This window comes from Streptopelia decaocto (assembly GCF_964273445.1).
Source record: "Streptopelia decaocto genome assembly, chromosome: 7".
Classification (NCBI taxonomy): domain Eukaryota; kingdom Metazoa; phylum Chordata; class Aves; order Columbiformes; family Columbidae; genus Streptopelia; species Streptopelia decaocto.
This window is the reverse complement of record NC_138661.1, coordinates 2,862,020-2,884,944: the sequence shown is the minus strand read 5'-3', so window position 1 is coordinate 2,884,944 and position 22,925 is coordinate 2,862,020. Positions and strand designations below refer to the sequence as shown.

The following is a 22,925-nucleotide window of genomic DNA, read 5'->3' as shown; positions in this document are numbered from 1 at the left end:
GGACGGGGAGGCTGTTGTCAGACAAGTGATGCTTTCCTGGTATGGGGAGGCTGGCAAAAGGCCGGTGATGCTCCCCCAGTACAGGGAGCCTGGCAAAAGGCTGGTGATGCTCCCCTGGTACAGGGAGGCTGTTGTCAGACAAGTGATGCTTCCCTGGTATGGGGAGGCTGGCAAAAGGCAGGTGATGCTCCCCGTGGGTCCCCAAATCATGCCGTGCCCTCGGGTTCCCTCGAGCTGAGGAGCTGGCAAGGCCTGCGGGGGATGGCCTGGCGGTGGATCAGGGACATCTGCGCTGCGGAGCTGGAAAAGCGATGGGGAGCGATGCTTCAGTGAGGAGGGAGGCGTGAAATCCGCTGCGGGGGAGGACGGGGCCGCGGCAGCGGGTGCCGTGGGGTGCTGCTGGGGACCGGCTGCTGCCGCCTCCCGCACACTGAGTCATGGGGAGGAGGAGGAGGGACGGCGGCGGGCGAGCGGGCAGTGCGGTAGCGAAGCCTTTCGCTGAATACTGATCAGCTCCTCTGGAGCGCACTCACTCCCACACATGTCCTCGCTGGAGGAGAGGGTCCCAGCGCTTGAGGCGGGGACGTGGCTGTCATTAGCTTCAGCTCAACTCCATCCACCCCGCTGCCCCCCTCCCCGTTCGCACCAGTGACCCCCTCGCTGAGGGAACTGGGGCAGAAGTGACTGGGACGCAGGCGGACAGGGTGCAAGGGGATGGGTGTCACTTCTAGGATGAACATTGAAATAATTGCCCCCCGCCCCACTCCAGCAAATCGCTGCTGGCAGGAGCAGGTGGGGGGACCTGTGACAAGGAGTGGGAGGTGTGTGACCCCCCTGCTGAAAGGGGTTTGGCCAGCTAGGAGATGCTGCGCAGCTCAATGGGGGATGCAGCCCTGCACCCCGTTTGGGTCAGTGGGTGCACACAGGGACAGGCCGTCGCTTCTCATGATGCTGGAGAAGTGGTTGACCACGTTACGTTGCCATGCGGGAGGAAAGGGCACAGTGGGGCGTGTTGCTGCTGGAAAGGGCTCCTCTTGACCCCCTTCTCCTAGGACCACAACCACCTCCTCCCCAGCTTTCCTGCGCTCTCACAAAGATGACACCCACGTGCCAGAACAGTTTGAGTGCCCGGTCCCTTGTTGTCACACGTGGGGTGCTGTCACTGCTCCCAGCTGGTGTTGGGCTGCCGGGATGCACCATGGCACAGGTGACAACCTGCTCACGGGGGCGCGGGGGCTCTTCTTTGGCGTGTTAGCCTGACATGAGCTGTCAGATGCTGTGAGCATCTCCCTCCTCTTGCCTGTTACGAAACCCAGAAAGTGGTGGCTGTGTGGGAGCAGCCTGGGTTTTCTGACCCACCTCCTGAGGAAGGATGGACCCATTCGATGTGTGCGGACACAGAGCAGAACCAGGTCCAGCTGTCCGTGGTGTTCCCCGTAACAAGAGAAATCTAATGGGTTACAGGACCTTTCATAAGGTTTGGACTTCACCCTCCTGCTTTGATTCAGGTGTGGCAAGGCACTTAGATACACGCGTGAGCATCTGGACAGCTTTGTGTGCTCAGATACTTCAGGTCCAGTGCTCGTGTTCATCATTAGCATGGCTTATTCTTCCTGGAATGCTTTTTTCATCTTTCGAAATACCTTTTCACAGGGCAGAGCTTTAGCAATGCAGTATTTCGTTGGTGTAGCTAACAGACATGGAGCTGTAATGTTCTTTGAAATGACGGTTTTCATGCAGTTTCTCTCAAATGTTTGGAAATCAGAATGTGAAGTCACACCTGCCTTGGGTGACCCCGTGTTTCTGCAGGTTGTCAAAATGGCTTTTTGGTATGACAGTGCAGGGATTTACTGCTATTTCCTGATGTTTCCTTGTTAGGGAGGGAAAAGAGTCTGTTGAGTCAATTGTGGCAATACAGTATAATTGAAGGAGTGATTTAGAAGTGCTCCCCAAGGTGCTGCTTAACTGAATCAAGGGGAGAGGCTATTGACATTGCAAGCTTTATCCTGGTTGGGATGGGGCGTTAGGAACCAAACCACCTGTGGATTTGGCTGGTGAACCTCTTGCAAAAGTATCCAGGCGTCATTTTCTGAGGGGAGAAGCCTTTGGCAGCAAGAGAAACTTCCTGAAAGAGCAACCATCCCTTTTTTCCTGATCTTCTCACAGCAATGAGTGGTTGTAACGAGCACCTACAGCTCATAGGAAAGGACAGAGTCATCCGCTCTTGACTTTTCTGCGATTACAGCCCCGCTCAGTACAAAATATTCATAGGGATACATCTGTGCTCTTAATTTCTGACCCGAGGAGATTGTGATTCTCACCGTGGTGACCCGAGGGTGCCTCGATGAGCTGTTGTTCTTGAAAACAGCGTTCACGCCTGGGTACGTGATTGCCGGGCCCGGGGCGATCGCTGTTAAGTGCAGCATGTGGAAAGGAGACCAAAGGGCTTTTTACAGATCTCTTCAGGAACTGCCCCAATTTTTGCTTTTCTCTGGCGGAGCGTTGATTGTGTGGTTCTCGCAGATGATCGTTTCAAAATAATCTGTGCTGCGGCGCAATCAAACATCATTCAGCGAGCTGGGATTTCTAAGCCGGACACAGATCATGGGAAATCCGCTCTCTTCTATCTTCCTTTCAGGACAGCTGTTGGGAGAGGGGTTAATATTCTGAGAAATATAGAGGAAAATGGGGTTTTAATCTGAATTGTCCCAGTTTTGTACATATATTGCAGCTGTCTGGACTGGGTCCTGACAAGTTGGAGTGCTGCTTGGCATGTCAAAAGCAGAAACGCAAGATGGAGCTGAATCATTTATTCTTTGCGCATTCGAGTCCCCCTGGCTTTTGCTGGGAAGTGTTTGGTGAGTGCAGGCTCAGCAGCTTGGTAACGGCTTTTTATAGATACATAGATAGATAGATAGATAGATAGATAGATAGATAGATAGATAGATAGATGGATGGATATAAACGGGCTGCAGCAAATATCAATCTGGGTTTACCGTGCACAGAAATAAGATTAATAGGTCAGTGGCCCATGGTGAAGGGTGGTGCAAGTGTCTGTTCTTTCTGGGCAGTCAAGCAAGAAGGTTCTCTGTGCTTTGGGTTGGGATCACGGGTTTCCTTTACAGGGGCTCTGCCTCTTTTTTCCACAGGCGGCTCATTCACATTTCTTTTGCCTTGAACCAGGACTCTGGGCTTGGACCATTGTCTGCTTTACCTTGACACTGAGAGGTGCCCCATCCCTGGAGACATCCCAGGCCAGGCTGGATGGGGCTCTGAGCAACCTGAGCTGGTGAAGATGTCCCTGCTCATGGCAGGTTCTAGCATTCTGTGATTCTATGAGAGGGGAGCAGGTTTGCAGCCTGTCCAGTTCACAGGATCACGGAATGACAGAATGTCAGGGGTTGGAAGGGGCCTGGAAAGCTCATCCAGTGCAATCCCCCCATGGAGCAGGAACACCCAGATGAGGTTACACAGGAAGGTGTCCAGGCGGGTTGGAATGTCTGCACAGAAGGAGACTCCACAACCTCCCTGGGCAGCCTGGGCCAGGCTCTGCCACCCTCACCAGGAAGAAGATTCTTTTCAATTTTAAGTGGAACCTCTTGTGTTCCAGTTTGAACCCACTGGCCCTTGTCCTACCATTGGCTGTCACCGAGAAGAGCCTGGCTCCATCCTCCTGACACTCCCCCTTTCCATATTGATCCCCAGGAATGAGTCCCCCCTCAGTCTCCTCTTGTCCAGCTCCAGAGCCCCAGCTCCCTCAGCCTTTCCTCACACGGGAGATGCTCCACTCCCTGCAGCATCTTGGTGGCTGCGCTGGACTCTCTCCAGCAGTTCCCTGTCCTGCTGGAACTGAGGGGCCACAACTGGACACAAGATTCCAGGTGTGGTCTCCCCAGGGCAGAGCAGAGGGGCAGGAGAACCTCTCTGACCTACTGACCACCCCCTTCTAACCCACCCCAGGTCCCATTGGCTTCCTGGCCACAAGGGCCCAGTGCTGGCTCATGGTCACCCTGCTGTCCTCAGGACCCCCAGGTCCCTTTCCCCTACAATACATCATGTAGTGAATGAGAAACAAGTCTTGACTTCAGTGGAAGATAAATAGTGCTCCTGGTTATACCTTTACATTGGATTTAACTGCCCAGGGTGGCATTGCCCAGGCTGAAGACACAAACTTTCCTTGGATTTCATAGAATCACAGAATGGTTTGGGTTGAAGGGACGTTCCAAGCCCATCCAGTGCCCCCCCTGCCATGAGCAGGGACATCTTCACCAGCTCAGGTTGCTCAGAGCCCCGTCCAGCCTGGCCTGGGATGTCTCCAGGGATGGTTCAGCCACCACATCTCTGGCCAACCTGGGCCAGGGTTTAATATTTCAATTTAGTATTTCAAACCCCTGCAGCATCTCTGCACAGATTGTGGTAGAGACCAACCCTGTGAGCTGACCTTACGCACTCCGTTGAATCAGCTGTAATGATTGTTAATGGTCAGAGGTTAATTAGCAGAGCAACGATCGAGACCTCAGCTCATCCGGGCTGTCACTAGCACAGATGTCTTGAGGGATGCGGAGAGAGCTCTTCTTTGAAGATTCAAGAATCCCAGGTACACTAGGGGCGTCTTTGTTCCAGTTGGTTTGCACATCTGGGGTGAACTAGGAGGTGGAAAACACCACCAGTGTCTCGTAGTTTCTGTCCGGGGGCAGTGGGTGTCACAGCCAAGACAGGGACAAGCAGACAGAGTTATTCATTAATTACTTGGCTGGGACTCTATTGGCTGCCACAGAAACTTTGAGGAGCCACTTTCTTGAGGCACCGTCAACGTGCTGCAGTTGGGTCCACGGGGATTCCTGTAGCCCACAGTGCTCCTGGGAAGTATCCAGGGAGTTGCTGCGTGACAAAGATCTGTTTGCATTTGCAAAGGAAAATATTTGCTGTGAAAACAGAAGTGATGAGAATCCTTAAGCTTTTCCTGTTGCGAAGTGAAGCACTTTCCCAAGCCTTGGTTTGGTGGCCTTCCCGAATCCCACTGCACTTGCTCCATCACTCCCGTCCTTCTCTAGCCAAACACCCTTCCCCATTGCTCCACTTTTCTGTGGCCAGATCCTGAGAGTGGCAAACGGGACAAGATGCTTTGAAGTCAGAAAAAGGCAAAGAAATGTCACCGAGGCACGTGGATTTGTCTGTCCAGGATCCGGAGGTGATGCTGCCGCCTTGTATTGATTTATTTAGAAAACAGCTCTATGTCAGGTGGCTCTTACTGCAGTTAGTAAAGAGCAACCACAAACATCGCCTTAATCAAAGGTAACGTGGTGCAGAAGTTCTATGAGGCGTTCTTGACGCCAGGAGACGTCCTCTTTCATTATCTGCACATGGAAATGGGCCCGGGGCCATCTCAGAGCGGGTGTAAATCAGTTCCAGTGGGAAAGCCAAAAATACCCCGACCTGACAGGGCGATGCTGGGTTGCACCATCTGTGCTCAGATGCTCCAAATGCTCTTAAGCATCTCGAAGTACAGACTGGTGGGATTTATCTTCTCCACTAAATTCCTGTGTTCTGTGAATATCGAGCCCTTTACGTTCTCCCCACATGGTTGTATCTGGTTATTTTCTTTTCCTGGCCACTCCATGAACAAAGGGTCCCAGTGGGGTGATATTTCTTGCTGCCTTTGCTGTTATGCGAGTCAGGAGCATCTCAGCTGGGACTGGTGAAAAACCAGCCCGTGGACTAATTCTTGTTTCTCTTTCATGGAAATATCAACAGGTATCGGTGCGTCACCCAGGGATTCTCCTCTCACCACGTCCCTAGCCTGAAAAACCAGAATTAGCAGAGCAAACACCGCGCCGGGTGTTAAGTAAATGACATGAGAGCGATAAAAAGGTGTTGCTGTTTATTTACCAGGTTTCACAAGGAGTGCTCGGAGAGCTGATGGTGCAGGGTGGATCTTGGTCGGGAATGTGTTCTCAAGAGGCACATGGGGCTGCTCTGCATCGCTTATTCCCACTTTTCTAAATGAACCAGCACCCAAATTTCAGCTTTTTAGAGGGAAAACTTTACTTGGAGTCATTTGCTAGAACCTGCTCACATATGACCACAAAATCCTATTAAGGAGCCTCGCAGTGTCCTTTCTAGAGATCCAGCATGTGCCATTTTATGAAGATATTTTCGTTCTTGTCCCTAAAGTTTGAAGGCATTTTCCACATCCCTTAATTAACTTGTGTGATTCACATACATATTCATTTAAAGCTGAGTGCTTTCGAATTGCATGTGCTCTTCCCAGCTGTATCAAAGAATAATTAAAAAAGCAAAGAGAGGTGAATTGTTACAACTCCCCAGCTCTCAGAACTGCCCTTTTGGCAGCCTCGTTCCCTGCTTTGTTTGTTCTGGGGACGAGGTGTTTTGTGTGCCTGTGGTATGTGGTTTACCTATTAAATTGGCTTATAAATAAGCCAGCTCATTCCCTGTTCCTCCAGCTAGTCCTACTGGGATGAAGTGGATAAATATCTATTTAGAGCAAGCGCATAAGCCCGAGGGAGCTCACGGTGTAAATCTCCGGTGACCCCAGCCCAGGTGGTGTCCCAGAAGGACCAGCAAAGGCAGAAGCCTGTTACTGGGAAGAGCAAAGCGATGGCACCATGGATGCAAGTGTCTCAAATTCTCATGGACCATCCAAGTTGTGAGTGCAGAGACTGATGGTTTGGTGAACGGGTGCTCTGGGTCTGCAGTTGAGGGGTGGATTAGTGGATAAAGGTCAGTCATGGAAAGGAAAACTATTAAACTTTCTAACAAGGAGATACGTGGATATAAAACCCCATACCAGTGGCTGTTTGCTGGTGAATGCGGGAAGGAGACACGTCTGTTTATAATGCAAAAGAGACCTGAGCGAGAAGAGCTTGTCAAAGGACTCAGCGTTCCTGTTCAAAGGAAAATTTGGTTGGCGATCAGACCTAAGTCACATTTTGCCTTCAGGATCGGATGCGGTTTTTGGGGCCAGCCTGACCTGGAGCTGGCTGGAAAGGCTCAGGTGGAGGCTCAGCTGGTCTGTGAAGAGCAGAATTGCTGGCTGGAAAGAATCAGCCCAAGTTCATGGTGAAATTTTTGTGAGCCAGCGTCTGGCTGGAGCAAGCGGTCCCTGGCCGTGAGGGGCGATGCCAAAGCACAGCACAGCAGCCCCACCACGGACCAGCTTTTGGGTTGTGGTTTTTGCATTTGATTAGCCACTAAATTCCCCGTGTTACAGGAATAGAGGGGTGGTAATAGGTGCACGCTGGTTCTGTAGGACAGTCAGCAGAAACCCCTCTGGAAGCGATCTGACAGTGATAGATTTCCCGTCGGTGTTAATTACGCCTATACTAACCTTATATTAGTTGATGGATTTAAATAGCAGTTAAATTATTTGCCTGAATGCTGGAACTGTGGCATCTTTCAACCAGTGATTCTTTTCTTGTCTTTTTTGGGAGTCAGACCTTTGCATTTACTTCCATTTTTTTTTCTCTTTCCCCTGTCCGGTCCTTCTGGATTTGCACCATCAGTTCCCATCGTCCCGCGACTGGATTGTTTAGTGTGTGTGAATGAACGATGACTTATGGTTGTGTTTTCCGCTCGAGGGTGCACGACGCATCCGTAGCATCTCTTGTTTAAGCCCGTGCTGTGGAACCACAGCTGCTGCCCACCTGGGGTCTTCTCTGCCAAAACCCCTCTGTCCTCCCGGATAACCCCTTGATTCAAGACGCATTAATTCAGCAATTCTTTTAACTTCACCACTTTCCTCCTCCCTGCTCTTTACCTCTTGACCTCTGCGGGCATCGGCGGTGGATGATGAAAAGAGCTGCTGCTAACACTGGGCAATATTTCAAAGATTATTCGCAAAACAAAAGCGAACTGCAGATCCTCAGCTGGCACGACGTGATGCTGTAATACTGATGTGAATTGAAGCTCTCACTCCTGTCACCTGCTGAGGTTCTCAGGGACATGGTTTAGTGGTGGACTTGGCAGTGTTGGGTTTATGGTTGGACTCTGATCTTTTCCAAGCAAAGTGATTCTCTGATTCCTGGCTCTGCGGTGGCTGCGCAGGGTCTGTGTCCCTTTGCTAGCTGAGGATCTCACCATGCCAGTGGCCTCTCTGCTTGGGAAGGACCTTTCTGTCCATAAGGCAGGCTCAGAGGTCTGGTTCTGGCTCCGTGGAGTTGTTAGGAAAGCATCCTTTTCCTAACAAGTTTCCCTGATTTTTATGCCGCGGTCTCTCCGTTGGACTATGTAAAGCTGGGAGAAGGGAGGGTTGTGTCAAGCTTTGAAACAGATCGTTTCTTACAAGGCATATTTATTGATTTCAACACACAGACGTGCTGCTTTGGGGTCAGAGCCACCATTCCCTTCCTCGCGCGGCTGGGCTGTGTTACCCAAAGCAGCTCTTGATCCAGCCAAAGCAGGGGAGGAGAGGGATGATGAAGGAAATGTGGCTCCGGCTGTTGATATTGCAGCAAGGAAGGGAGCTGTGGCTGGAAGAAGAAAGGATGGGCTCGTGGCTGTGTCTTGAGATCAGCAATCCCTACCGAGGATTCACCTTGTGCTCCTGGACTAATAATTGCTTAGTCTCCTTGTCTGTCCTTTTCCTCGGACTGCCAGAGCTTGTCCAAAGCTGTATATTCAGCACAGCTCCCTCCAGCCCAGAAACCTTGTGCTGTAACGCAAACTCATCACCGAGCATCTTCTGCTGCACGTCAGATGTGCTGAGAACCTCCAACACCACAGAGGCCGCCAGGACCGGGTGAAATCCCATCAGGGACACAATGAGAGCGTCACCTCCCTCCCTGGGAAAGCACTTCCACACATGCTCAGTCTTCAATTGAAGTCGCAGAGATTGAAGGGCATGACTTAAACGCTTTCTGGAGTTGAAATGGTGAAGCTGGTGAGAGCCCTTGATGTGCAAACGGTGCTGGGTGAGCGCTGGCGTTGTCCCTTGGCTGGGTGACAGCTGCCGCGGGTCCCCGGGAACACAGCGCTCTTTCTTTGGCAGGGTACAAGACAGAAGTGTAAAACAAACCTCGACTTTCATGGCAAAGGCAGTGAAGTCTCAGTCTTGCCGTCTGAGGAAGCAATCAAAATGCCTCTCTGATTGTCCCGACGTATATTTTATTGTTGCTCCTTTGTAGCTCCGCCGACCGCCTCTTTTATGTCATTTTTAATCTCCAGCCGGCGCTTTGTGAGGGTCTTTTCTAGGAGGAGCAGCAGCTGTGGTTCAGGTCACGCTGTCACATAAACCCCACTCATCTCCGCAGCTCAGACGTGGCCAAGTTTGTCCTGTATCCATCCCACAGCCACGCTGGTTCCATCTTGACATTGAATTCCCTGGAAATGAGGACCCAAAAGGGCGTTTGCTTCAGGCTGTGCCACCATCAGCCCACAGCTCAGTGAATCAGAGCAAGTGCGTAGACACAATTTCTCACCTACAAGATTATTTCTCGCCTCCCCCAGAGCACAGCAGTTAGAATCTGTTGTTAGCTTAGAAAAAAAATCCTATACCCGCAAAGAGTTGTGGTTTTGTCTCATTTTGAATGTTGCCCTCTGGGCTGCTCGGCAGGAGGGAGGGGAGCCGAGCGCTGCCCCTTCCCCGCCGCTCCGCTAATGACAGGTGACAGCCCAGATCGAGGGGCCAGAAGGTTATTTGATGGTATCGACTGTGCGTATCGTGCTGTGCTCCGGGAGTTACGAACCAGACGACCCACAGGTCGATTTACCGGTGGCTTGGGCGGTGGTTGGGCTCTCTATTGATCTCCTGCCGCGGCGCCGGGCTGTCAGATGCTGAGGACCGTGCTGCAGCATCTCCGAGGAGCATCCTTCCTCACTTTCTGGCTGCCCGCAGCCCTGCTGAGCACACCCTGCCCAGCTGCCTGTTGCAGCGGGTTTCTGGCTCATGTTGCCGTGCCGCCGGTGTTTGCTTTCGGCAGATGCGCCAGATGTGGCTGGTTGGCCTGACGTGCGATCTCCTGATGGGCTGTGAGCGGTAGGTAGGTGCCACCACGCTGCTCTGCTGCTGGGATGTCTTGTCGTGGTATGAAGCCTGCAGGAACGCATCTGCGGCAGGGAGAAAGGGGAGAGGAGCAGGGAAGGAGGTGGGATCCCACCTGGTGCTCTCAGCTGCTTTCACAGTATCACAGTATGTTTGGGATTGGAAGGGACCTCAAAAGATCATCCAGTCCAATCCCCCTGCTGGAGCAGGAACGCCCAGGTGAGGTCGCACAGGAACATGTCCAGGTGGGTTTTGAATGTCTCCAGAGAAGGAGACTCCACAACCTCTCTGGGCAGCCTGGGCCAGGCTCTGCCACCCTTACTGAGAAGAAGTTTTTTCTCAAATTTAAGTGGAACCTCATGTGTTCCTGCTTTCTCCTTCCCCACCTTGCAGCTGCAAGGCCTCAGCAGCCGGGGAGGATCCAGGGAATGTGGAGTGCTATTTATTTAGTAGACATAAGTTTGACTCCTTTCCCAGCTGCGCTCAGGAGAAATCCACCTCTTTCCCTAGTGATGGAGCTCCACCCGATGACACTGAAACGGCATTTGAAACCTCTTTGTGATAGAACCAGAGCCACTTTACGGTTCGAGCGAGTCCGCTGGCCCCAGGATGCTGTGAGAACCAACGCAGGTGGATTTCCTATGGAAACAACCCCATTTCTGCTCAAGCAAAAGATATTATGTTCAATTATAGCGCGGTTTTGGTGCATAGCGAGTGAGAGGAGGAACAAGTAAACCACATCTCCTCGCTGGGATCCCAAGGCTCGCATGAGTAGGTTATCACAGGGAAAAACGCCAAAGCTGTCCATGTGGTGCTTTAGCTCGCTCTTAGTTTGTGCCTCATGGGTTTGGTTCCAGGGTTTGTAGCTGCATGGTTGGTCTTCCCCTGAGAGCGGGCGCAGTTGGGGTCTTGGAAAACACTGGAAGTGGTGAGATCAGGTTTATAAGCAGGTGCTCTTTACCCCAGGCTCCTGCCTTATATCTCAGCTGGATTAAATCTACAGATGCATCAAATTAAGTGTCTTCTTCCCTGAGAATGATCCTTTCCCTATGACTCCTCTAGACACAAAGATGATGCACAGCCACCCACCTTTCTTAGGGACATGGGTTAGTGCCAGAGTTGGGTTATGGTTGGACTCAACAGTCTTAAGAGTCTCTTCCAGCCAATATGATTGTGTGATTCAAACATGAGCGTGACCTGGGGGAACACCACCTGTGATTCTGTGATGTTGCTTCTGATCCTTGAGAAAAGTGGGACCCTTTTCTGGAGCTGTTTCAGCTCCTGGGATCGTTTGCAACCCAGCAAAGTCAGGAGGATGACAACGTGCAAGGTCGTTTGTGGCAATTAGCACAGATCGTCTTTCTGCGGGAGCACATGCACTCGGCATTTGGCATCTCAGTTCGTCTTGTGATGCATCAAAAGGAAAGTTGAGGGAATAATTTATGTCAGGACTCCAGCAGGCTGTGTGTGGTGGGATGAAAGCTCTTCCTGCCATATGCCACAGATCTGGCTTCAAAAAAGCTGTGAAACGGCCTCAAGTTGCACCAGGAGAGGTTTAGATTGGATATCATGAACAATTTCTTCCCCAAAGGGCTGTGGGGCATTGGAACAGGCTGCCCAGGGCAGTGCTGGAGTCACCATCCCTGGGGGGGTTGAACAGACACATAAATGAGGTTCTCAGGGACATGGTTTAGTGGTGGACTTGGCAGCATTGGGTTAACGGTTGGACTTGATGATCTTCAAGGTCTTTTCCAACCTGAAAGATTCTCTGATTCGATGAATTGTTACAGTTGTCAAGAGTCAGATCAGGTCCAAGAGCCTTGGGTTTTACAAAACCAGCCTGTGCGTCCAGAGGGCTCTGGTTGGGAGGGACAGTTGAGCAGTTTGGCGACAGATGGGTCTGGACTGGCAACATGTGCAGAACTTGATAGTCTTAAGATAGAGCTAAAGCCTCATATAGATTGTGCCATCGAATGCCATTGACCGCAATGATTTGTCCCATCTCTATTCTGGGCATGCGATGAGAGTTGACAGAAAATCAACCATCGACCTAAATACTCTTGCAAAACGAGGGATTTATGGTTTCCCAGCTCCAGATATGACACCTGACTGGCACCCACGGTGCTCCTGCACAGAACCCATAAAGCTCCATCATCCCCCAGATCTGCAAAGGCTCCTTGGGGTTTTATCACCGAATTGGTGGCGATTCCCTACTGCACAGAGCAATTGTTATTGTTGAATGAGAGGAAAGCTACTAGCCAGAAAATAAGTGAGTTGAGCTCATCTTTAATTAGGAAGCTGGGACTGGAAGGGTGGGATACTGGAGTTTTTCCTCACCCAGTATGCAGACCGGTGGTTTCCAGCAGAGGTCACCAAGGCTTTCCAAAGGGTACCAGGTGGTGCGATTTATTCAGACTTGTCTTCAGGTGGGACATGGAACAGTCCCCTTCTTCTAGTCAATGTGTCTTTCATCACCTTGTACGTTATAAAGAGTAAAACCAGTGTAATTTAAAAGGAAAACATGCAAGTAGAGTTTGTATCTATGCAGCCACCAGGTGTTAAGCTGTTCCGGAAGAATTTACATCACAGCGAGGTTCCTGAACCCAAGAAAACATCCATTTTATCTGCATATGCCCCAAAATACATTTGATTTTAATTAGATATAATGAAGCTTCCAGGCCCAGCGTCATCACCTGGTGAGGGCTCGTGCTGCAGAGCCGAGTTCAGTGGCGCTCTGCTGATTTAGGCTGCCTGAGATTCCGCTATAATATATGACCTTTTAATAAATGTGCTTACCAGGGATGCAGAGCAGAGTTATGTGCCTAATGACCATCCCCGTGGAAAGCTTTTAACCTCGGCAAAATGTTTACAAAATCAATATTTATGATATTGCAGTCATTTTGTTTAAAGAGACAGTTTGCTTGGTTTGGGGTCTCCGAGTTGATTTGCAGTTACAGTTTGAAGGAGCCAAGAGATCTCTGAATACGAGTAACATCACAAACGTGTGTCGAGTGTGTAATTTAAGGCCAGATTCTGCTTCTTTCATTTCTGCAGAGTGGTCCCTGCCGTCGGGAATAACCGCGGTAACTTGAAGTGATTTACCCCTTTAGCGTGAGCTTGGGGGAATTTGACTCTGAAAATTTATATGTGATTGGTAGGTAATTTATATAACAGTTTATATAACGACTTACCGTGTTCACAATTTTGTGTGCGCATAAATACATTCATCTGCCTCATCGTTACTGAGAATATTTACAAAGCTGGCGGCCTCAGTGGCTGCACAGCTCTGCAATAAAGCATCGGCATTTCTTGAGAGGCAGACCTGATACACTAAAGATTATTTTTAACGTATAAGTTTGGAGTGGCGGATGATATAGTCTGTAATTAAATATCAGAGACTAGACAAGGCATATGGAGGTGATAGGATGAAGAGGATGAGCAGACAGAGGGGACAAGGGTCTCTGGTTCTGCTGAGAAGCATTTTGGTCCCGGCCCAGCACATCCCTCCACGTGACTGGTTTCCAGTGGTCTTGGTCAACTGGGTGAGCCCTCCCATGCCCGGGAGAGGCTGATCCCTGTGGGAAATGGAACAAGGACAAGTGTAGAGTCTTGTATCTGGGCAGGAACAACCCCAGGTTCCAGTATAAGTTGGGGAATGACCTGTTAGAGAGAGTGTAGGGGAAAGGGACCTGGGGGTCCTGGGGACAGCAGGGTGACCATGAGCCAGCACTGGGCCCTTGTGGCCAGGAAGCCAATGGCACCTGGGCTGGGTTAGAAGGGGGTGGTCAGTAGGTCAGAGAGGTTCTCCTGCCCCTCTGCTCTGCCCTGGGGAGACCACACCTGGAATCTTGTGTCCAGTTGTGGCCCCTCAGTTCCAGCAGGACAGGGAACTGCTGGAGAGAGTCCAGCGCAGCCACCAAGATGCTGCAGGGAGTGGAGCATCTCCCGTGTGAGGAAAGGCTGAGGGAGCTGGGGCTCTGGAGCTGGACAAGAGGAGACTGAGGGGGGACTCATTCATGGGGATCAATATGGAAAGGGGCAGTGTCAGGAGGATGGAGCCAGGCGCTTCTGGTGACAACCAGTGACAGGACAAGGGGCAATGGGTTCAAACTGGAACACAAGAGGTTCCACTTAAATATGAGAAGAAACTTCTTCCTGGTGAGGGTGGCAGAGCCTGGCCCAGGCTGCCCAGGGGGGTTGTGGAGTCTCCTTCTGTGCAGACATTCCAAGCCGCCTGGACACCTTCCTGTGTAACCTCATCTGGGTGTTCCTGCTCCATGGGGGGATTGCACTGGATGAGCTTTCCAGGTCCCTTCCAACCCCTGACATTCTGGGATTCTGTGTGGTTCTGTGACTTTCACAGCCATGACGATGTGATGTCCCCAAAGGGTGGCAGGACCTGCTCGTGTGTCCCTTGGAGCGGGGCTTCACACATGCACACTTAAGCAAGCCCTCAAATTGCACTGATTTATTTGCCTTGCAAAACACAGAGTTTTATTTTGGGGCTGTTACACCTGGTGGCATGAAACTTCTCCTCTAAAGGGTTTATCCCGTGACCGCAAGCACCTCCTGGGTGGCTTTCCAGGGTGGCAGTGCTGGCAATGGCTCGGAGCCTGCGGTGCTGTTTGCACCACGGCGTTTGCAGCAAAGTGTATTTTGCTGCTGCTCTGCTGGGAGCCCTGGGAGCCCCTTCGCTGTGCTTGAGAGAGGGAAGGGAGGACAGGCCTGGGCAGGCTTTGCTAATGAGCTGGTTTTCCCTTTAGTATTCAAAATTAGTTGTAAGTTTAAGCAGAATGTTTCTACTTATAAGTAATTTAAGTAAGTAAAAATATTCAAGAATCAAAGCCGTAACCCAAAGGAAGAAGCCCTGGCACTTACAGAATCACGTAATAGAATCGTTTTGGTTGGAAAAGACCTATAAGATCATTGAGTCCACGTGTTTACCCAGCACTGCCGAGTCCGCCACTACCCCATGTCCTGAGAACCTCATGTCCGTCTGTCCAGCCCTCCAGGGATGGTGACTCCAGCACTGCCCTGGGCAGCCTGTTCCAATGCCCCACAGCCCTTTCCAGGAAGAATTGTTCCCAATATCCAACTTAAATCTCCCCTGGTGCAACTTGAGGCCATTTCATCTCATCCTGTCACTTGTTACTTGGGAGAAGAGACCAACACCCACCTCACTCCAACCTCCGTTCCTTGCAACGTGCCACTGAAAAAAGCCCAAGTTCAACATCTTAGAGTCATATTAGAAAACCTGGATTTTTGCGACATTTGTGTTGAGAACGTTTGTCCTTTTTCCCTTCTAAGCTGTCATGAGAAGCAACTGCAACCTCTTCACAGAACCAGCACCATGAAGCCTGCGGTGCTGGCGGCAGAGGCGACACACGTGCTGCCCCGTACAGATACTGCCCGAGCTGAATGATATAAACTGGTGAAAGATCACAAGACAACCACAAACCCAGGCTCGTCCTGTTCACGTGGATTGTGAAACCAAGGGGTCACGGCAGGGAAACCCAAGCTGACCGCATGGGAGCTAATTAAGAATTGAGGCTAATGAGCTCAGGCAGAGCACTGGGCTAATCCCGCTGGAGTGGGTCTGTTCATGGGCATCCCAGCTCAGACACCCATGGGAGTCCCTGCACCCATCTGGTCTGCACTGGATGAACACAGAATCATAGAATCATTTTGGTTGGAACAGACCCTCAAGATCATGGAGTCCAACCATTAACCCACCCCTGTCCCTGCCCCATGTCCTGAGAACCTCATGTCCGTCTGTCCAGCCCTCCAGGGATGGTGACTCCAGCACTGCCCTGGGCAGCCTGTTCCAATGCCCCACAGCCCTTTGGGGAAGAAATTGTTCCCCACATCCAACCTCAACCTCCCCTGGCGCAACTTGAGGCCGTTTCCTCTGCTCCTGGCGCTTGTCCCTGGGGAGCAGAGCCCGACCCCCCTGGCTCCAAGCTCCTTTCAGGCAGTTCAGAGATCAGAAGGTCTCCCCTACCTAATGAGACCAACACTGGTCACAGCACCCTTGGATCCTCTCAGGCTACATGAAGCTCCTCTGCTACATGTAAAGTGCTCAGATGCACTCTCTCCTGAGCACATACTCTTTCCTTACCGGTGAGGTAAGACCAGAATTAAGTAGCAGGAGGAGCAAAACTCATCTGAGATTCGCTTCTGCTGCTCTTCATCCCTGTAGCCCAGCAGCGGGGAGAACAAAGAGCATTTTAACAAGCTGCTCCCAGCCCCTGCCGGCACATTGTGGAGTGTTTGCTTTCCGCACCCAGGAGATCCTCTCACATTCTCTTTAAAGTGTGTCGGCGTCGCAGTGGAGCTGGGGACGGGATCACAGAGCTCCCGAGACGCTGCAGACGGCTACAGCAAGCTGGCCAGCTTAGTGCTGGGTTCAAAGCTGAGCTTATAAATATTGCTGAAGCACCTGTCTCCCCAAGTGTTTTAAACCCCGAGCGGGCGTGTTGCAAGAGGCTTCTTTTCCTCCTAAGTTAAACCAGTGACTTAAAACAAACCCTTCGCCTAAGTGGAAAGAGCGGAGCTTTTGCTGACTCTGCAAAATGAGAGGGGTCTTGCAGTGCTTGTCAGATACAGGTTGCACAAGGTCTCTGGAGATTCCTTTTTTTAAAAGAAAGAAAAGATTTTCTGTAAAAGAGATCAAATTTACCACTTTCAACTGTGTTTGTACCTTTGTGGTATGAAAGGGCTTCTGTGTGTAAAGATAAATACCGCGCAGCCTTGTCTGAGATGTGAGATACCGCCTGCTAATCCCGTACACGGCTCTTTACAAGGCAGCTTACAACTCCAGACAGCCATTTGATGCGCCTTCTGTGAACCAAAACTCTCATCTCCCCCCTTCCCCGCTCATGTTTTTAAATTAGAGAGTTTCTCCAGTGTTTTCCTTTACTCTGGTAGCTCTAGGGTTAAAAATCACATGTTCCTGTTGGGTTCTCTCATTACCGTGACTAGCAACAGCAGCAAGTCAGAGACCAAGGTGAGGGGCTTTTATTACGCCGGTTGTTACTTATTAGGAGCGGTTGTGCATCCTGTGTCTTCTCAGTTGATGTGCCCTGGGGTACATGGAGATGCAGGTCAGCCCAATGGGGAGGTGTAGCCTCCTGCCCAGTGCCCCCAAGACGCTTCATTTGGAGGTATCAGGGGAGGTTTAGCTTGGACATGAGGAAAAGGTTCTTCACCCAAAGGTGCTGGACACTGAACAGGCTCCCCAGGGAGGTGTCACAGCCCCAACCTGACAGTGTTCAAGAAGAGACTGGACAACGTCCTCAGACACACGGTGTGACCTGTGGGGTGTCCTGTGCAGGGACAGGAGTTGGACTCCATGATCCTTGTGGGTCCCTTCCACCTCAGGACATTTTATGATGCTATGATGGCACAGCATCTTCCACACCACATCCCTCCTGACTTGGATGCCAGCCTGTCCCCTTGGATGTCCTGGTGTCCTGTGGCTGGCACACTCCAAGGGGAGGTCACCATCACTTCTGTGTCACCCCCAACTGTTCTTTCACTGTCAGGAGCTGCTCAATCTTCTCAGACCCTTCTGCATCCTTCTGCCCTGGCCTCCTGGAAGCTTCTTTCTTCCCTCATCTGGAGCATCTTTCTGATGAGGAAAGGCTGAGAGAGCTGGGGCTGTTGAGCTGGAGAAGAGAAGCTGAGAGGGATCTGATCAATGGGATCAATATCTCAGGGTGGGTGTCAGAGGATGGACCAGACTCTGTTCAGTGGTGCCCAACGCCAGGGTGAGGGGCAACGGGCACAGACTGAAACACAGGAGGGTCCATCTGAACATGAGCAGAAACTTGTTTGCTGGGAAGTGCCAGAGCCTGGCCCAGGCTGCCCAGAGCAGGTGTGGAGTCTCCTTCTCTGAGACATTCAAACCGCCTGGACCCACCTGTGTGATCTGCTCTGTGACCCTGCGGGAGCAGGGTGGGTGGACTGGGGGATCTCCAGAGGTCCCTTCAACCCAACCACTGTGATTCTGTGACTTCTGTTCCCTCTCCTGATCAGGCAGAGCAAGCACAGAAGCAAGTGTCAGGTTTATATGGATTTTTAAAGGTGTCATCATCAGCTGGAGGAAACCCTGCACGTGGTGAGCACATTGGATGCCGTATGTTTGCTAGTCCTTCCCAGCACATCACCTCCCTCTCTTGCTGTCACCCCATTTCTCCTGCCCTTCCCAGATTCCTCCACCCTGCCAGGCTCCTTCTCCCGAGGTTCTCTGGTGGTCACTCCCCTTCTCAGCCCAGCTGAGCCCTGTCCTTGCACCAGGAGCTGGATCCATGCTGTGAAGTCACAGGTATCTCTTGCACACCTCTTCTTTTTTTCTCATTTTGCCATTTCCCAAGAATCCATTCATTTCACAGTGGTTGGAGGTGATTGCTCCATGAATCTTATGACGTTCTTCTTGGCTAGAGCTCACATCTATTTCTCACGCGTGTTTATGGCCAAGAAGATCTCTTAGAGCTGTTTCGATTCCTACTCTTAGTGGTGCCATCAAACCCTCATTTACCTTTTCAGGCATATTCCTCCTTCATATGATGCTCAGATCCCAACCACGTGTCTGAAGTCCTTGCAGAAGCCAAGTTTCTGGGGTTCCTCCAAAGGGCAGGGACCAGGCTCCCCGCCGTGATTTATCTTTGCTGCAGGGGCATGCGAGAGCCCAACATCCAGGTGTATCCACCCCACACCGAGGACATTATTTTCTAGAGACTTTTAGAGGTATTTACTGTATTTGTGGCTCCTTTTCTCCTTAGGCTGTTTTTTTCTTTAAGATCTTGGGAGTCCTTCTTTCTTTCCTATAAAAAAAAATATTACAGAAGTAAATGTGGATTATTCCCCCCTCTCATCCCTTGGTACTTCCTGGATTCTTGACTTCTTCATAAATAATCATGAATGATTCAGTGAGTCCATTAAGCACTGTCCTCGTGACACTAAGATGTATCGCCCGGCTCCAGCGATTCGGAAATCCGTCACTTGTGGGGACGGAGTCCCCTCGCCTCCTCACACTCTGTACATACACTGACAAGTTCTTCATTACTTCCTAATTACCCATACGTCTTTTCTTATTAAAGAATAATTTTTTTAAAGGCACCCATTATCTCAGCTCTTCCAGAATTATTGATTGATTCTTACTTCCTTTTTATTAATGGGTCTGCCATCTTCTCGTAATCCATCCAGTTCATTTGATGAGCTTTTGTGATAATGATTCTCATCCTCCGCTGTCTGCACCCTTCCCACTCTCCTGCTGCCTTCGAGTGCTTTTGTCACTCTGTGCTTTATTTTCCTTGAAAATCTTAGTGCGGGCTGTCAAGAGGCCACTTCAAACACGTTTTCTGAGCTCGAGGGAGCAGGGTTTCCAAAGAGCTCGTTCCTGAACTGCATCAGAAGAGCTGGAAGTTGAAATCCTCCGAGGTTTTGAATCTTTGCGCTTGCTGAATTCACACCCGTCTCCGCTGCGGGCACCTCGCTGGCTTTGGGGGCTCCTTCCCGGAGGACCTGGTGTTAAACCACTTCCACCAACAGCTCGTTCCTTCCTCCCCTGTGCTGTGCCACGTTCTCAGGATTCCAAAAGGGGTGATGGGCCTGCAGGGTGACAAGCGAGGAGACCTCTCAGTATCCTTTAAGTGCTTCTGAGCAAACGGGACATGCACATAGCTGCTCGCTGGTTTTGTTGTAGCATCCTCTGCTCAGCCTGGAGACATCAGAGCGATGTGTGTGTCCTAGTGCCAGGGCTGCTCGCTGTTCAGTGCCCTCAGAGCTAAAAAGCCACAGCGTGTCTCGAGGGGTTGATTTGATGGCCTGCAAAATGCCCCCCATGCAGGGATGGAGCATCTGGCACATGCACAGGTTTCTTAGTTACTCTTAGTCTGGGAATTAGATGCTTTTTTTGCCCCTGAGGGTGGTGAGAGCCTGGCCCAGGTTGGCCAGAGAGGTGGTGGCTGAACCATCCCTGGAGACATCCCAGGCCAGGCTGGACGGGGCTCTGAGCACCCTGAGCTGGTGAAGATGTCCCTGCTCATGGCAGGGGGGGCACTGGGGGACCTGGGAAGGGCCCTTCAACCCAAACCGTTCTGATTCCCATCTCTGCCCTTCCCTTTAAGTCCTAGTCCCTCCTTGTTTTGAAGTCTACCTGATGCAAGCCAGCTCTTTGGACATCTGCAGCACCAAATGCAATCCAGTTGCTATCACATTTTGGGAGAAATCTCAAATCCAACCCTTTCAAACTCGGGAAGCTTGGAAGCAGATGTAGAAGCTCAGACTCCAGTGCCTGGAGGAAGGAGTTAACATGAGAAAGGCCGGGTATACTGCTGAGTTTACTGTGGTTTTCCTGCACTTGAGGTGAGATCTGCGCTTCCTCGCTCGGCTCTAAGTGCTTTCCTGGCAGCAGCTCCCCGAGCATCTCTGCCGCTGCCATGGTGAGCGTTGCATTCCCAGTGCTCCCGTATCCATGGTGACGGGAAGCATTTATAAAGTGGTGCTTCAAAAGAAATATGAAATCCTGGTCCTTGGACCTGCCCTTTGATCCCCGTTGCATCTGCCCTTGGTTTTTCTCCTTGGAGAGCAGGAAGAGCCCTCCCTGATGCACAGCAGTGGAAACACTTGGTTTAAATGAGCAGGAGATCAATGCATTGATCTTGAACAAATCATGGACGTAGAGGTAGGACTATGTGAAGCCCAAGGGTTTTGGCAGTGGCATTGCTCTACCCCTGTGATGAAACCCCGGTGAGCAACTGGATGGGGCCATCTCTGCTCAGGCAGGGATGTTCACAGCAGGAAAAAGCTCTTTTTATAGTACAATAATAAAGCTTTGGTGATAGGAAACTTCAGATGAGAAGGGACCTCAGAGAGCTCAAGTCCAGCCTTCTGCCCAGAAGCAACAGCAGTAACTGATCGAGACGGTTTTTCTAGTAAGCTCAGCCTTGGAGCAAATCCCTCTGCCCTCTGCTTCGTTGAAGAGACACAAGAAGTTGTGGCAAACCTGCAAACTCGATGAATTCCCAGGCACGAGAAACACTTTGGTGTTGCCCAGAGCTCCTTGTGTTTCGCTCATGCTGGCTGGAGTCTGCAAGAGACCCCTGGCTGAAAACAAACGTCCGAAGGGGCTGGTCTGCAGAGAGCAGCTTCCCGGCCTCTTGGAGAGGGAAGGAATGGAGAAGAAAAGCCAATCAGTCTGTGTACATCTTGATTTTGCTTCCCCACTCTTCCTCCCTCCCCCTGCTGTGGCTGTGTGGTACCAGCAATCTTAGTAAAAGCAGAAAGCATAAAAATAGTAATAATGTGCTGATGTCCTGTTGCTAGTGAAGTCTTGTTTTCCAGTGACTTCTAGCAAAGCGGGGATCGTCTGTCTCTGCAGAACAGGCTGGCTGGTGCAGGCGGGGAGTCAGGCAGATGGGCGGTTTGGCTGTGTCCCCTCCGTGTCCCCACAGAGCTGTCCCTGAACCAGGGCTCAGGTGTGACAGCGAAACGGCCCCTGAGCGGTCACACCTTGGAGCTGAGTGTGTTCAGGCCATGTCCACTCCAGCCCACTTCATTACTTTTCAGTACTTACAAGGGGCTGATAAGAAAGATGGGGACGGACTTTTGAGCAGGGCCTGTTGTGACAGGACAAGGGGTGATGGTTTAAACTAAAGGAGGGAGATTCAGGCTGGACATGAGGGAGAACTTGTTGTCCCTGAGGGTGGTGAGAGCCTGGCCCAGGTTGGCCAGAGAGGTGGTGGATGAACCATCCCTGGAGACATCCCAGGCCAGGCTGGACGGGGCTCTGAGCACCCTGAGCTGGTGAAGATGTCCCTGCTCATGGCAGGGGGGGCACTGGGGGAGCTGGGAAGGGCCCCTCAACCCAAACTATTCTGTGATTCTATGATAACATACCTAAATGATAGGATGGAGCCGTTTCAGGTGATATTGCCGGTAATTCAGCCATCGCACGGGGGTTTGTGGGGGAGCCGGAGCTCGCTGCTGGTTCCTAGAAACGTGAGGGAGAATGCTCTGGTCCCCAAACCTGTTTCACTGCTGGCTCTGGGCATCTTTGTTAAGCAGAACATCTCTGGAGACTCAGCGTTTCACTTTTATGCTCATCGGGCACTCACCGTTAAACACAAGCTTTAAAGCAGTAGCCAAGAGCAACATTTAGAACAAAAACAGGAACAAAGAACCCACCCACGTTCTCTTAAAAACATGTCAGAGAAGCAGAGAGGGAGGGGTTGTTCGTGTACTCCAGGGTTAGGTAAGTCACGGTGGTTTTGCCTGAAGAGCTGCTAATGCCCAGTGATTTATTTGGTCAAGTCGCAGTCCATTGAAGACCTCAGAGGAGAACACAGGACACACTCCAAAACCTGAAGGATGGTGATGGTGTGGGGCATCCAAGTGTCAAGGCAGTTTCAAATGTGGGCAGAACAGTCCACAGGGGAAAGAACCAATGAGCTGGGCATGTGTGGAGAAAGAGGTTGGAGAGGGGAATTGTGATGGTCTTCAACCCTATAGTTGCAGGCTTTATATTTCCATGAAAGCAGCACTAAGTTTGGTGCTTAAATTGCAGCAGGGGAAATGTGGTTAAATTTACACTTTTTGCAGAGCAGGCTTTGTGAGTGAGAGTTTTGGCATGTGGACAATGGCCAGAGTAAGTGCTCCTGACCCCAAATGCCATCTCCTTCAACAGGTATTAGCCAGTGCCCCATCAGGGAGTATCAGATTGGGCAAGGTGGCCTAAGGCTGCGAGCATTGAGCTTTGAGATAATGATGGCAAAGGCCAACTGCTGGCTGTAGTCATAGACTCATGGAATGGTTTGGGCTGGAAGGGACCTTTTAAAGGTCATCTATTCCCACCCCTTCGGTGCTGATGCTGTTTCACTTCAGCACATGCCAAGCTGCGCTCTGCAGGGGCAGATGGTTCAGA

The 22,925-nt window shown here is 51.0% G+C and overlaps 1 protein-coding gene across 2 annotated transcripts in view; it reads left to right on the top strand.

Annotated features, from left to right (window-relative positions):
• The window catches only part of TRIM9 (tripartite motif containing 9), a gene marked incomplete at both ends in the record, with an annotated part of 63,530 nt that overhangs the window by 1,033 nt on the left and 39,572 nt on the right, over positions 1–22,925 (top strand). The window lies entirely within an intron of this gene.